At 36.9% G+C, this 6,000-nt stretch overlaps 1 protein-coding gene across 6 annotated transcripts in view; it reads left to right on the top strand.

The window, feature by feature from the left end:
- The first annotated feature begins 272 nt into the window (after positions 1-272).
- Positions 273-6,000, top strand: part of LOC104589202 (25.3 kDa vesicle transport protein SEC22-1) — a 41,373-nt gene continuing 35,645 nt past the window's right edge. For 2 of the 6 annotated variants that reach the window (XM_010247439.3, XM_010247438.3), the window contains exons 1-2: positions 273-917; positions 1,135-1,191. The gene's annotated coding sequence lies outside the window, so the exon portion shown is untranslated. The remainder of the gene's footprint in view (positions 918-1,134; positions 1,192-6,000) is intronic. The other 4 variants (XM_010247442.3, XM_010247441.3, XM_019196300.2 and 1 more) reach the window with 3 other exon arrangements.

The following is a 6,000-nucleotide window of genomic DNA, read 5'->3' as shown; positions in this document are numbered from 1 at the left end:
ATGTACATATTCCAGGCATCCGATCGAACCGACCTAAAATCATATAGTGGCATTTTTTTTCCAAATCCCATGAGCCTTTTCCATCGTTTTTTTTTTTTTTTTTTTCCAAACGCAATCAACTGACAGAGCACTTAACGTCGTCTTCTTTATTTTGGTTTGACTTCACTCTTTCCTGTGTTGGTTCCTAACTTCCTATAGGTGTAATCTAATCCGGTTCAACGTCATCTCATCTATCAACACAATAAGTTGCAAATTCGTGTTTTCTTCTTTCTAGAATAGAAAGTCATTAATTTCAATCAAGTTCAGGATTCCGCTCGGTTCATGCCTACCTCCATCAATTCTCTTCGTCGCTCCTGTTCTCTCTGCTCGTTCCAATGTTTCTGCTCTTGAGTCTTGATTCTCGCCATCGTCCACCCAAATGAGAGCACAGAGGCGGGAATCAGAAAGAGAAGCAGAGTTGTGACGTTGTTTCTTACGACTGACTTCTCCGTTGACTCTGTCAATTATATTTGGACCTTCGGGCTGGTTAGCGGACTTGACGGGATTTTTTTAGCGAGTTTAAGTGTAGGCAATGCGGAATGTTTTCTGGCTCTGCTACTCTCTCCCTTCTCCTCGCTGCATTTAGACTTGATTGAAATTAGGAAAAGACCGAAAAGCGGAGACAGAGGAGGAGGAAGAGTCAAACAAAGGGGATCGAATTGTCATCGACTAACGGCAGATTTTCCCACCGGTCGCCGTCAGTAGCTCTCAAATACGGCAAGAACGAAGTAGGAGGGGACGGAGAGGAGGAATACGTCGATCAGAGGACGAGAGAGATCGGATCTATGGTCTTTCTACTCCGAAACTCACATTATTGTTCGAAGGAGTTAAATAGCCTTTCTGCATAAATCATGCTTCTCCATTGCCTCCTAAAAGAGGTATTGTAGAGCCATTTTTTTTTGTTACAGTTGCCACATCTCTCGGTTTTCTCGATTTCCTCCATGTCGAGCGGAAGCGCCCTAAGCTTCCCAATTTCAATTGTTTTTCGTCAATGGGTTTTATCTAAGTAACCCATTTCTGCAAATTCTGTATCGTAAACTGTATTTTGTTTGAAATTCCCTTTAATTAATTGCTTTTCGTCGTTGATTTCAATAGGCTGTCCTGTAACTGCAGATGATTTGGGAACGTAGCTCATTTTATAATAACCCTGTGGTAATTGGTTCTTTTCTTTATCCTTATTTTCTCTGTGGTTTCTATTTTGTGTTTTCTATAAATTTTTCGTGTTCTCTGTATGATTATTCATTGGATGATTCAATCATCTTGTTCTTTAATTGTTTTCTGCATTTTTGCACGGTATATGGACAATGGTTTGTTTCATATTGAGCTCGTTCCTTGTGCTTTTCTCTTTCGACTAAGAAACTTTTGTGTCCTATAATGATTCAATCCAGTTTTGTATTAGAGGGATCTGAAGATGCTTCCTGTCTTCCAGAGGAATTGGTTTAATTTTATGAGTCTTCCCTTCCCTAGGTGTGCATATTCATGTTGGTCTAGACAATCCAAATGGTAGGTCATTTAGGAAACCACTTAATGGAATATGAGTTTGGTTGAATCTTTTTATTACAACACTTCTATCATGTATTTTTTGGTTACCAAGAATTAGTTGTGTCTTAGAAGCTTAGCTAATTTTCCTGATAATAAAAAATCTTTTAGATGGGGTTACGAATTGAAATGTTAAATAAATAGCAATCTTCACCCTGAAACCTTCCCACCTGTAGTAGCTCTGGTTTTGTGTGGTAAGGACTTCAAACCTTCAACCAGGATGATGTATGCCCAATCTGATCCGGGGTTTATAATAAAGACCAAATCCTGCTTAAAGCATTAAGCACTGCATCAATTATGCTTAAACCCTGATTAACTGCAAGATAAGCTGCATTATACAAGGCTGACAAATGTCATGGACTCATGGTCCCTTGCTTCTACTTGTGAAGGAGAAAACTACTCGACCTCTCAAATATTTTGTGTTTGAGAGAGGAAAAAGAAATTTTATTAAGTGTAAAAAGTGTATAGGTGGGCAAGATGAACATGAAATTGTGTTAAGGTGTAAAAAATGTATAGGCGGGCAAGATGAAAATGAAATTGTATTAAGTGTAAAAATGTATAGGCAGGCAAGTTGCTCACCACCATGTACAAAAGTTGTGCCTGTAAATTTATGCACAAGACATCTACATTCAGCTCCTTTACAAAAGATCAAAATAAAATGGCTGACCACTGATCAGAGTAAAAGTTATCTGGAACCCCTGTGAACAGCCTTGCACTACTAGCTCATCTTTTCAGATTCTATTCTACCCTCCAGTGGTTCTGATTTAGCCTAAAAAATCCTGCTATTCCTCTCTTTATGGACCCCCCACTAAAGAGCAAAAGGTAAACACTTCCATATGATCTTCCCCTTTGCTGAAAATGCACCAACCCTCCAGGAAGAAAGAAACTCAGGCACAGACCTTGGGAAGACCAAGCAAACCTGAAACAGGACAAGGAAATGGTGCCAAATGTATGAAGTGAAGGGGCAGTGACTTAGCAGGCAATCAACAGATTCAGATGCTAAACTGCAAAGAGGACACAGAGCATCCAACACTATTCCCCGCCTCACAATAGCATCCACCGTCTGAATCCTCTCCTTTCTTGCAAGCCAAATGAAGAAAATGACCTTTGAAGGGGATTTGTGATTTCCAAATCCAGGACCAATCCATTTTGATATAGGGATCCTCCAGAAAACGATAACAAGATTTGGTAGTGAACTGGCCTTCTTTCTCCCCCAACCACTCCTGAACATCTCTGCTACTAGGATCCAGCCTGAACTCAGCTAGCCTGCCTAACAACTCCTCCAAGCAAGGAACCTCCCAATCATTTAGATGTCTGGAAAAGCTTGGGCCCCACACTGCTTGGTCATTGATTAACTCCACGAACTTGCTCACAACCCATTCTTTCTTTGATCAGCATGAAAAAGGTTAATTATATTAATGTGTGAAAAAGAAGTTACTGTATATTGGGTGTCCAGTCACCCAAAAATACAGAAGCCAGAAATAACAATGCCCAAGAACAAAAATTACAATAAATTCCAAAACAGCTGCTTCCTATAGGCCTCCTGCTTAGCTAATATGTCGGCCATCCCATTTGCAGTCCTTGCCCATGTAAAAGTGGCATTCAGGTCGCTTGTCAGAGCCAATCGCAAAAGGAGAAGGATACACCTTGCAGGGTGGTTTCTCACCACACCACGTGTCCTTCCAGAAATTGGTACTCCTCCCATTCCCACAATTTGAACTTGGTGTGCTGCAGAAACTTAGGTAGTCTCAACATAATCCCTTTCCAAACACTGGTACCATAGGATTGTTGGGGATAGTCCCAATCCATAGCTGAGTGACCATACTTATTCCCAATAGCCTGTTGCCAAAGCTGATTTCTTTCTTCACCATGCCTCCACAGCTATTTGGACAGTAAAGCATCATCCATGACCTTTAACCTCCTAATTCCTAGACTGCCTTTCTGTTTAGGATCAACCTTGAAGCATGAGGAGAAATGCCTGATAAGAAAAAGAGGCTGAAGATTGCTAGAATTGGGAGTAAAGAATTTATTTCCTCTTTGTACAAAATCTGCCAAAGGTTAGACTTATCAAAAAGAAAAATGCCAATGGTTAGGTTCATATTAATTATAAAAAAATGGTTAGGTTCATATTAATTATCAAAAAATGGTTAGGGTCACATTTTTTTCTTTAATCTTTCAGAATTAATCAAAATTTAATGTTGTAATTCAAATTACATTTTCTGCCCTCACAATTAAAGAGGGGCCAAATTCAAAAATAGGGGCATTTTAGTGAAACAAAATTTCCACACGCTAATTCGTACTTTTAATAGTAGTACTAGTAATTGTACACGTGCTTTGCACATGACAATTTTTTATGATGATGATGATAGTAAATAATATGTTTTCAAAATTTTCTATAATTTTATTCTTATTTATCACACTTATTTTTGTTTAATATGATATTAGAGATGTGCCCAAATTTCTTCTACAATTATTTTTTTTGTATTTTTTTAATACTTTTGTTTGTTTTCATCCTTTTTAGTTTTTATTATTATTTAATTATTACATCAAGGGTTTACACATTTAACCTAAAAGGTTGAATAGTTGACTTGCTACAAAATAGGAAAACAACTCCATTTTGGGTTGACTTTAAATTTGTATTTTATTTCTATCATCAATAAGACAATTATTCTTTGGCACACTTATTTTTTCTAGGGAAATTGTCTAAAACTCACAATGACTTTTCAGTTTCTCTTAAACTCACCATAACTTTTCAAAACGTCTAGGAAACCCCATGTGAGTAACTTGACGCTAAACAGACTAAAGAGTGTTAGGAGATTACCATTTTACCCTTTGTCATATTCAACCCATTTTTCAACATTTCAGAAATACCCCTGTTATTATTCGATCCAAAACCCATTTTTCAGCTTTCTTGGAATACTTTCAAGCAGCAAAATGAGAGCAAACTGTCTCTCAACGAGTACAAATCTTATAGATAAGGCAGTTGGGCACTTGAGGGCATTTTTAATCATAAAAGTATGTTTAATAAGGCTGACTTGCCATTCAGGGGCAATTTGGTCATGAAAATTGCATTTGTGCTGCCGTGGACAACTTTTGTCAATGTACACCCAGTGCTCTAACGGATGGTGAGTTTTGGAAAATAAAAACTCACTGATATGGGGTTCCTTGGACATTTTGAAAAGTTATGGTGAGTTTAAGAGAAATGATGAAAAGTCATGGTGAGCTTTGGACAATTTCCCTTTTTTTAATATGGCCAATTAATATAAGAGTTAATGAAAAACGGAAGTTAATACCCTAAATATAAAACTTAATGATAGGGAATTGAATGAGGAGAAATGTAGTAGTTCAAATTACATTTTATACCCTCAGAATTGGAGAGACCAAATTCGAAAATAGGGGTATTCTAGTCAAGAATAGGATTCAATGAATGTCATTGGGAGTTTATTATGTATCTTAAATATAAGGCTTAATGAGAAGGAATTGAATGAGAAAAAATGATTGTTGAAATTACATGTCTGTCCTTACAATGAGAGAAGGGGCCAACTTAAAAAATTGGGGTATTTTAGTCAAACAAAAAATTTTACGCTCTCATTCACACTTTTAATAATAGTATAGATAGATATAGATATTCACCATATAATCGGTTTGGAGCAACAAGAACTGGTTCCAACCCAATTATTAATCAGGACACAAACAGAACCAGAATTGACATAATTGGTTCAGTTTTTTCGTGTAGACCTGACTCGTTGACAGTAGGGGTGCAAGTTGGGCAGGCTTGGGTTGGGCTTTTGTCAAATTTTGAATGAGCCTAGCCTGAGTTCCAAGGCCGAAACAATGTAAAATGACAAATCAGGCCATAATGAGTTGCACTCTTAATTGACATCTCTAGCTGCTGTAGCCAGATTGGGGCTAAGCTGGTCTGGTTGCATCAAAAGAGCAAAATGGCTTAATCTTTTCTTTTAATAAATAAAATATCACATTTCATTAAAATACTTAATCTTTTTTTATCAATATAAAAAATTTGGACCATTTCTTGATTTGTGCGTGTATGGATAATTAGGATGCTGGGTCCTTGTGGATTTGACAGATTTAATTTGTTTTATGTTCTAAAAAAACTAACCTGAAAATGCAGTCGGATAAGTACTGTTATGAATTTACTTTGATTTTGGTAATGATATTAAGTTGATGACTTAAATGTCGAATACAATTACATCAACTTTTTCAAATGTTGGTTACAGCAGTTATAGTCATAAATTTTTAATAAATGATAGTGGATTTTATTAGAATTGTATTGGTTCAGGGGGTCTCAAAATGTTTTACATGGTCAATGAGTTAGAACCATGAAAACTGGAAAAACCAGAAAATAAAACAGTGCAATCAGAAAACAAATATAGTGTCAATCTATCTGCCTTCCAGGTCTAC

Source organism: Nelumbo nucifera, chromosome 8 (assembly GCF_055504915.1).
Source record: "Nelumbo nucifera cultivar China Antique chromosome 8, China Antique-T2T, whole genome shotgun sequence".
NCBI lineage: Eukaryota > Viridiplantae > Streptophyta > Magnoliopsida > Proteales > Nelumbonaceae > Nelumbo > Nelumbo nucifera.
The sequence above is the reverse complement of the archived record's forward strand: the minus strand, read 5'-3'. Positions and strand labels throughout refer to the sequence as shown.